We start from the raw sequence: 10,241 nt of genomic DNA on the forward strand, positions 1-10,241 counted from the left end.
TTATCATAGTTGATATTATAATTAATTTATCATTTTTTTTTTATGGCCAACCTATTTGGTTTCCGCGTAATGTCGGAAATATAATGGGAACATTTATAATGAGACCCGCAGAACTATTAGGGTCGTCGATGTTCTTAAAAAAAACCAGCAGTCCGGTGATGGTGTGTACGGTCAGGGTCAGAACGTCATATTATTAAACACACTGTGCACAGGACCACTGAAGTGCGTTAGTTGCATTCGAGGGGCGAGGGTGCACATGAAGTGGAGGGAGCCGGAGTAGTGCGTTTGTCGATGCGCTACCCGTGTTAGGACCGCTCCAGTCTGCGTTGAATGTCGCGTGCAAACAGGTGCTAGGATTTCGCTATCGATGACTTGAAAGCTCACATGAAACGTAAGTTATTTTACTCTCACTACAGTTTATACGAATTGGTGCGTTTATTAAATTTAGTGATAAAAAAAATATTTCGATTAATAATCAAAGCCTTGCAATGTGTAAAAAATAAATGCTTAGGATAAACAATAAATACAGTGTCTGGTAATTATTACTCTTATTTTTTTTTTATTCTTTCAATTCCACAAAGTTAAATTAAAAATACAATATTGATACATGTATACAAATATAATTAAGCAAATTGGTCATTTTTATTATTATTTTTTTTTTTTATGATATAACAATATTTGTATTTTAAAAATTATAAAAAAAATGCGTATTTGTATTGACTAAAATTATTTCGGGCCTACTCCCGGACATAGCGCCATACGAAAAAAAAAAAATTTTGAAAATATGGATAAAATTTTTTTATTTCAAATAACTATTAAATGCACTCGTTTATTATTTATAAAAAACATAAAATAACAATAAAATTAAGAAGCATACGATGCTAATCTTCTATATCATACATTATTTTTTAACAAAAATGCCATTATGACTCCATCGTACTTCGACAAACTTTGTACATCTTTTTTGTTTGATGTAACTACACTAATTACTAACTAATATATTTGTAATCTATAGTTTATAACTAAATTTTATAAAATTACTATTTTTAAATCAATTAAAATAAAGCATTAAACCGTTTAGAGTTTGTTTAAATCACGTGAGTTCTTTATATATGTTTAACAACTATATTAAGCTCAATCAAAATATTAAAAACAAATTATATACACCTCTTAACAGCATATTCATTAATTTAAACTTAAAAGCCATACATTTAATTTAGGTAATACAACATTTTTCAAATGGTTTGTTTTTTTATACATTTAAGAAAAGTTCTTCATCATATTTAATAAACGACAATTATGAATATAACTTAATTTGTGTTTGTTCATTTGGAAATATTGTGTTACTTATTTATTTTTAAGTAAAACAAACTATAGGATATTAGGATGTGTATAAATAATATTATTTGAAACATGTATAGATATATTATAATATGATTTTACATAATTGTAACGTTGTTAGAGTATTAATCACCAATTCAATACCTTATGATGTGAATTAAGCTAATTAAGTATAGATAATTGATAGACCGTTTAAAGTTGCTAATGGTCAAAAGTTGCATCTGTACAAATAATATATAAAAAAATGATTTATTTTTAAATAGTACAAAAAAGATTACTTTTTTCTCATTATCGCAGTTTATTTGGACAGTGGTATTTTGCTTAAATTCAGCTTAAAATAAGTCTAAATTACAAACTTACCTATAATATCTTCAATTCTTCATGTATGAATGTGTATCTCGTATTACGAAGTTCTAATATCCTAATTTTTTTTTCTATTGTTTTTATAGCTTAATTCTATGATGTTATTTTGGTATTAAGATTATAATAATTAGTATCAGACTATGTGAGAAAATAGCTAGACATTTCCTTGTTAGGTATGAAGTTACACTCCTCTGGTCTTATAGATAAATTATTTTATAGTAATACAAAGATAAATTGATACACTATAGAAAAAATAAATTAGAAAATTAAATTAAAACATTTTATTGTGATTAGTTTAGTTATGAATATTGATAATTTTGAAATTACCATTATTCTTTATTTCGATTATTATGGTTAATGGTGTGACAAAAATATACACATACTTTTTAAAATGTAAAACCAAAATAGTTTAATGAATACATATTACATATATAACATTATTATATAGATTTTGGGATTTATCTGTCTTTTTTTAGAGTTGCTTGAATTTGGAGATAAAAAGTTTATAAGAATAAAAACAATATTATGAACTAACGTATTTATTATTTATTGTGCATGTAATAGTTATATGATCTGTAGTGAAATAAATAAAACAAACAACATTTAATGTTACTCAAATCTAATACGTACAATAAGTACAAATAAAATATGAATATTATACTAGTATTTAAAATAATTACTTATTCAGAACTTAATTATATTAAAACCCTCAAAGTTATTGATACCTACATAACTATACATAAGCATCCTCGAGAGTTTAGATGATAAAGACAACATATTTTGACAATATTGGTACAAAACATTTTTTTTTATTTTCTTTTATCAATAGAGTTAAAATATGTAGGATTTCTTTAACCAAACCTTATTACAGTTCTTATTATTCTTATTAAGTATTATATTTTTAAATTACTACTATTAATTTTTTTTTTTCGTAACTTATACTTTAATATATTTTATATAATTACTTTAACTATACGATGAAAGTGAAAGTAAAGTAGGGAAACTTCTGAAAAATGTTAAATATAATCATTGATATATTTTAAAAATAACTTTTATATTTATAAATGTAATAACTATTAAGTAATATTTAAAATTTGAAAAGTCATTAGCTTTACTCAATAATTATCAAGTGTATGGTAAAACCATTTGGCATATCATGCATGCAGATACTAAGATCAGATTTGTTTAAAATATGTTAATTAAATTAGCATTCGTTGAATTATGAATTTCTGAGATTACATCAGATAAAGCCATTTGTATATAATATAAAATATAAATTATAATATTATATTTTCATAAAAATTAAATGTTTAACACTAGCTTAAGCACTATCACATCATTTGTAATCAGTTGTTTTACTATCTGTATGGCAATAAAACTTTTGATGTTGTGATTTGTCATAAAGTTGACTCAATATCGACTTTTCGAATACCAAACCCAATAATTCCTGCATGTCTTTGTAGATTTAAGGAATTAAAAGTAAAATTTTGAAACTAAAAAATGTTAATTATGGTATAGATATATAGTATATACTGAAGGTATAGGTATATAAATGTAACAAAAATATGTTTTTACTTTCAGATATTTTACATCTTTTATTCTCATAGATGTTCAATATGGTTGACAAAAAGTACACAATTTCATATAGGTAAATTATAAACAACATGTGCAAGTAAAACGGAAGTTGATCACTCAGCGTACGCACGTGAGTCATGCACTGCAATGATCATTAATTAGGTAATACGCTCGCACTTTTTTTAGTATATTGCAAGGTAAACAGAGCTCCTTAGAAATTTTCAGACTCATCAGTTACAACACTTAAAACTAATTAGCTATAGTTAACTACTTGTTCTAAATTTGATCTTAATACATTTACACTTTTTGGACCATTTTTAATTTAAAATATGAAATTGAAAATACATGTTGTCTAAAAAATATAACCGCAAAAATAGTAGAAAATAAAATTTTTTTTTAAACGTTGTTTTATAGTGACTCAAATTTTACAAGAAAAATTATTTATAAAAGTACTTAAAAATATCACTCTGTATACGTTACACATGTAAACGCATAATGGAATTGTTTAGATATAACAAAATAATTAAATAAATAATACAACCCCTATAAAAGGCTAACTTCTCTTTGTATTTAATTTGTAGAAAGATGTTTTTACGTCCAGCACACTACGTTAGCGTGAAGCCTAATCTTTACGTTACATGTAATTAATTTAAAGAGAAATGTAATTAAAGTTGATAATAAGTAAGTTATAGGTAACTGACAATATAATTACAAAGTAGGTATCATACCTATCTGTCTTACTGTTTATTTAAAACATGCAATACTTACATCTAATATACTTGAATACTTTTATTTGTATTTATATAATTTTATTTTTAGAATAATCATTGATTCTTATATTATAAATGAGCTTTGATTTTAGTACATAATTTTGGTTTTTATTAAATTAAAATATTTTTGTGTGTTTATTAAAATAAATATTATATATATTTAAATTGTAGTATTATATAACCAAACATATTTTTTTATCCCAGAAGTTCAATTTAAAAAAAATATAATAAACAACTCGTCAAGCTCTTATTGCCATATGCAAGAAAAAAAAGTTCTTATTAAGTTGAAATAAAAATTATTATATGCAGCTTTATTAAATACGTATTTAAAATCATTAATGATCGAAAGTAAGTCAAAGAACTAAAAATGAGTTGTGCTGCTTTTGATGAACATCTATAGAATAATTTATAAGAAATATATAAAAACATATTCTTGAATTATATAGGCTTATAGTTTATTGAGTTATAACTTATAAATGAATTTAGTTCACTTCAATCAGATTTTAAATTTATTATAAATTAATTTTACCTACCTCCTCTGTGGATATAATTAGTAGCCCCTACTTACAAAGTACATTCAAATTATAATAATACATTATAATACATAGGTGCATCACAGTCAAACGTAAAATAATTGAAATGTCAAACCATATTAAAAAGTAAAATAAATTGAATATAATAGAAATAGACGAAAATAAATCATTTTCATCTTGACAATAATCATTTTGTTAATCTGAGAATTGGATTTTAGATTCTGAGCGGAGCTATGTGCATTTTATATACATTTATATAAAATTTTGACATATTGCAATCAAAATTCGAACGAAAACTTCCAGAGTTATTCTACTTGAAATACTAAGGAATAAGGATAAAAGTCTAATACTTAAATGCCTACGTTGTAATGGATACACGTACATATTTCGCATTTGTGCTATTGTACACTATTGTTCGGTATTTTATTATAAGTAGGTATACCTATGCTATACAAATATTAACGTTGCCAATAAGGTATAGGTAACATGGATAAAATAAAAAGGATATTATTTTATTCATATTTTCTTTTGTTTTGAAAATTGTCAGATGCAATATTTGGCCATATAGTAATAAGTAGTGATTATTAACAAATATTTTATTTTTATATTGTATACCGAATTATAATTATCGTATCCATTTACAACGTAGGCATTTAAGTATTAGACTTTTATCCTTATTCCTTAGTATTTCAAGTAGAATAACTCTGGAAGTTTTCGTTCGAATTTTGATTGCAATATGTCAAAATTTTCAGAAAATTTATCTGAATCACATTTTGCTTTAAAACATATTGGTTGTCATTTGAAAAACCAAAGTTGGTATCGCTACAGGATACTCCTTAAAAGTTGTGAAAAATCTAAGTACTCAAAAATATCGCCTTTAACTACACTTAAATATTCCAAAAATCAGAATTTGAATATATATGCATAATTTAAGCATAAAAATGGGGCGAGCATGCTTAAAAAATCACCCTGTATATATATTTTTTTTTCTTTTTGTGATCACCTTTTGGAGTAGTAAAAAAGTTTAATATCCATCTTAGAAGGCGTTTTCTGGTAAAAACAATACATATATCTAGTTGGTACTTGGTATCTAGGGTTGTCAAAAGTAAAAATACACAGTACTTTTCAAAATAATTGGAAAACATAAAAGACATTTTAAAAAATATTTGATCATTTCCTAACCTATAATTATTCCATTGAAGAAAAAAATGTTTGAAATTAAAATTCTTTAATTATTTGATTTGTGTTATTGTTTCAAATTTGACTGAAGTTAAATAATTTAGCAGAGAAAAGATATGCAATAGTTATTTTCAAGTTGAAGCAATGAGACATATTATTATATGATATTCAATTAATGTATTATAAATAAGTATACAAATATTATATATTTATGAAATTTATGAAATTTAATGTTATAATTATATACTATTAAATAATATATATTTATTATTGTAACTATCATAGAGATTTTCAAAATGTTTACAGTAATATATATATATATATATATATTCATTTATTTTACAAGTTTAAAGGTTATTAAACGAATATTTTAAACTTTTTTTAGAAGATATTAAAATCCAATCTTTATGTTATTATTTATTACTAATAGAAAAGTAAATTTCTAAAATCGACATAAATATAAACTGAAATGTCCTTAAAAATATAGACAGTCAGAAAGTTTCCACTCAGAAAAATGTTTGCTAGTAAGTCAATGATTTTACATTGAATTCAAACTAACAAGCTACTCTAGATACCTACTATACAGCAGAGCAATTTTCCCAGTTTTTTTTTAGTTGTATTGATCATTTAGTAGATATTTTATGTGTTTTATATATGTTATTCACATACATTTAATACATTTTTGTTCATCATTAGCATTTGCTTATATTTACGGCAATATGTTATTGAAATGTAATATAAAATGAAGTATGCTAAGTAACTTTAAATATGGAATAAAACACAAGTCTTAGTACAATGGTAAAATTATTTTAATAAAAACAAATGAAAATTAAAAGACAATAATTTTTTTTCTTCATTTCTTGTCTCGCTAAAAATTTCTTTCCTCTTATAATATCCAAGTTAAATTTGCAGACAATTTTAATATTACCAATGTAAATATATAAAAACAAAAGCCCATAGAAAAACGTTAAGTGTGATATTTTATTGACAATTCAATTTCAATAAACAACTTACATCATTTATTATTAAAAAGAAAATATTTATTCATATAGATAGAGTTTGTCACGTATTATGTAATATCTTCTAATCTAACTTTTATGTTGTTAGAATTAGTATTTAGAATTTTCTGTCAGACGTCTTTTTTAAAGAAGACAATTATTAGTGTTTATTAATAAAAGTTTAACATACCTATATTGTTATAAGTATTTTGGATTTTTAATTTAAATTAAATATTTCAGTTAATATTATTAATTATTATACTTTGAATAATTGTTCAGATGTTTTAGTAGAATGTATTGCAAATTACAACCTAACCTAACCTATAAGGAAATATCTATATAACAATATTACCACTAAATATAACACTAATCGAGTTCCTGTACCATTGTCCGTAAATATTTTACTTGAATGATATATTTGTGAATCAATGTTATGATTTTTAAAACGAAAAATTACTATTTGTATATAATATTATACTATTAAATTGATCAGGTCAGGTACTAACAAAAGTACTTGGTAATGATAGTAAAACCACTAATTACAACAAGTCTGTATACTGACGAGTTAATTAGTTAAGTTTGTTTTAAACTTTTGAGCTAACGAATACCTACCTATTGTTTTAAACTATTATTAGGTACCTGAACAAATTCAATTATGAGTAAATTTGACTCATCCGTGTTAAATATCTTACTGTGGAATGTGGTCTTTTGTTCAATAAATATTTATAGACAATATAATAACCAATTATGCTTAATTGAATTAAATGGTTGATATTTTTCTTTACAATTAACTTATATCCATAATTAATAAAGTATTTCCAAAATTTCATCAACCATTTATTAAATCATTTAATTATTTAATACATCAATTATCATTTGATTATAATCCATAAACACTCAATGAAATACTTTAATATTGTAATATTATTAACTAATTCCATGTTATTGTTCGACATTTCGCGCGTTACAAATTGTTCTATGAACTTCACGTTGCATTCTAAGATATTTTTAGGTCGAGACATTTGACCCAGGATCATAATTGGTAATTCACCGTGTTCCATCCCATAATAGTCTGCATCAATATTGGAAGTACATTGTTACCGAAATCAAACCACGATATATTTATTGTAGGGGTACCTAATTATACACCGTTCAAACTCGAAATTCATTAGGTAACTATAATAACTATTAACTACACATAATATTTACATCTTATCAACAAGATTAGTAGTTTAACAATAGGAGAACGAGGATAGTAGGGATATTATTATATTCTTGTCAATAAATACGAAATTAGGATCGATCCAAGGATAGAATGTAATATAATATTATTAATTATTCTGGACTACATAAAAATAAAATATTTAAGTATTTTTTTTTTCTATCAGAATTTCTTCAAACTGTAAAATATCGTGAAAAAAAATATGATTTTTTTATTTGTATAAATATATAGTATACCTCAAATTATTGACATTTTATACAATACAATCAGAAAACAACAATCTAGTTTAAAGAAAAAAAAACTTTTAATTCATTTAATTTCTACGAACTATTTTACTATACTAATATGTTTTGCTATCTAAATAAGCAAAATATATGAAATAAATACAGTCAAACTCGCTTAAGACGCTTTCCCGCATAAGACGCTGTTTTTAGTCGGTCCCTAGACATTTCCTATACTAGTCAATGTAACAATCACCTGTTAAGACGCTCAGTTTTTCTCTGTCCAATCGGGTAAAACGCTCTTTTTTTCAGCAGATTACGATAAATTTTAGTAGTTTTGTGAAAATAAAAATAGAATTTTTAGTATTATACTTATATGATCAAGACTTTCCTACTCCTTCAATAACTACTGGTTTGCAACATTTATCGGAAATTCGGAAAGTATTATCCTGTGTTGAAAATTACGAAGAAATGTTAGGTTGTCTTAATAAAATTGAAAACTTTCTTGCTGAAACGCATTGTCAGAACCTTAAACAATCAAAAATAGATAATTTTTTTAATAAAGAATAATAAAATATGTATGTAATAATAATATTTTTTTAAATTAAATTCAGTAGCACAAAAATATATAAGTATTATAATATATATTATATTATAAGTGTATTTCTCATTAAATTATGTTTAATAATAAAAAAATAAACTCGATATTTCAACCACATCATTTTGTTTCATTCCCGCATAAGACGTTCTAGAGAGCTGGTCCCTTAAAGAGCGTCTTAAGCGAGTTTTACTGTAATTATAAGCTTCACATAGATATTTTCAAACGTAGATATTAAAGAATAAAATATAACCTTTGATTACCTTAGTAATAATAGTTATATTATTAACTTGGAAATATTGAAAATATCGATATGGTTTATAACTAGGCACTTGTTATTGCTCCTTTTTATTTAAACTTATTTCCTTTATTATATTCTAGTTGCTGATGTCTTTTTAACGAATTTTATAAAACTTTCCAGCATAATCTGTGTTACATTTTATTTTATTTTATAACTTCAAACTAATTTTCCAGCTGCTAAAAAAAAAATTTTAAATTATTGAGTTATTGACTTTTTAAAAATAATTATTTAAGAGTTCACTGAATTGGCTTTACATAGTATGAACACTATGAACACAAAAACGAGAAAAACGAGAAAAATGATAAAAGAATTACTTTAATTTCTTATGAGAGGTATACAACTAGTACTTGTATTAATGTAAGTCTTATGCAATTTTTTTTTGCAACGACCATATTTTACAAGTGCAAAGAGTTTTATTTTTTCAGCGGACTAAAGATGAGTCGACATTTTTGTAAAAGAATATACCAACAGATACCCTCTTCTAGCGTGAGAAGTATGGAGAAACTACTTGACGGATAATTGTACCTCTGTAATACAGAGGCAAACGTGACTTCAATGATTGTAGGATACTCTATATATAAAAAAAATTCTCCACCAACTGGGTTGATAATTTTATATTTTTATAAGTAGGTACCTACGTTGCTTTCTCTCAAATGGAAAAAAATATTAGTATTTTTTACTCTTACGATTCTATGTCATATCAACTTATTTATACGAAACTCAACACTAAAATAAGATATCTCAATTTTATTTATTTATTTATTCAATGTTTAATAGTATGTATGGGATATCGTTTGAGTTTCAGCCCCAGAACCCAACTGGGTCGCTAGCGAGAAGTTTACTAAAACTGAAATATTATAAAGTTTATAAAGTTATACATAAATATATAACTCATACAAAACTCAAAAAGTCCCTTTAAATTTAATTTATTGGTTGGTAAAATATGTATTGTCTATAAATCGCGTGCGCTAGAAGTAGGTATCTTATTAAATGATATTATATTATTATAATAAATCTAAATCAATTGTGTTTGTTAACTAGTTTATACCGATTGGATCTTTATCCCTTAAATTAAACTCATAAATAACTAATGGTTATTTTATCAAAATAACCTGTAACATTTGTACAAAATAATGTGTG

At 24.3% G+C, this 10,241-nt stretch overlaps 1 pseudogene across 1 annotated transcript in view; it reads left to right on the forward strand.

Moving 5' to 3' along the window:
• The first annotated feature begins 289 nt into the window (after nucleotides 1-289).
• Nucleotides 290-10,241, forward strand: part of LOC107163157 (rhodopsin-like) — a 49,270-nt pseudogene continuing 39,318 nt past the window's right edge. The window contains exons 1-2 of the transcript XR_016192031.1: nucleotides 290-391; nucleotides 3,286-3,409. The product of XR_016192031.1 is annotated as a rhodopsin-like (transcript). The remainder of the gene's footprint in view (nucleotides 392-3,285; nucleotides 3,410-10,241) is intronic.

Source organism: Diuraphis noxia, unplaced genomic scaffold, assembly GCF_037042655.1.
Source record: "Diuraphis noxia isolate RWA-SAM2 unplaced genomic scaffold, SU_Dnox_SAM2 contig0005, whole genome shotgun sequence".
Taxonomy (NCBI): Eukaryota; Metazoa; Arthropoda; class Insecta; order Hemiptera; family Aphididae; genus Diuraphis; species Diuraphis noxia.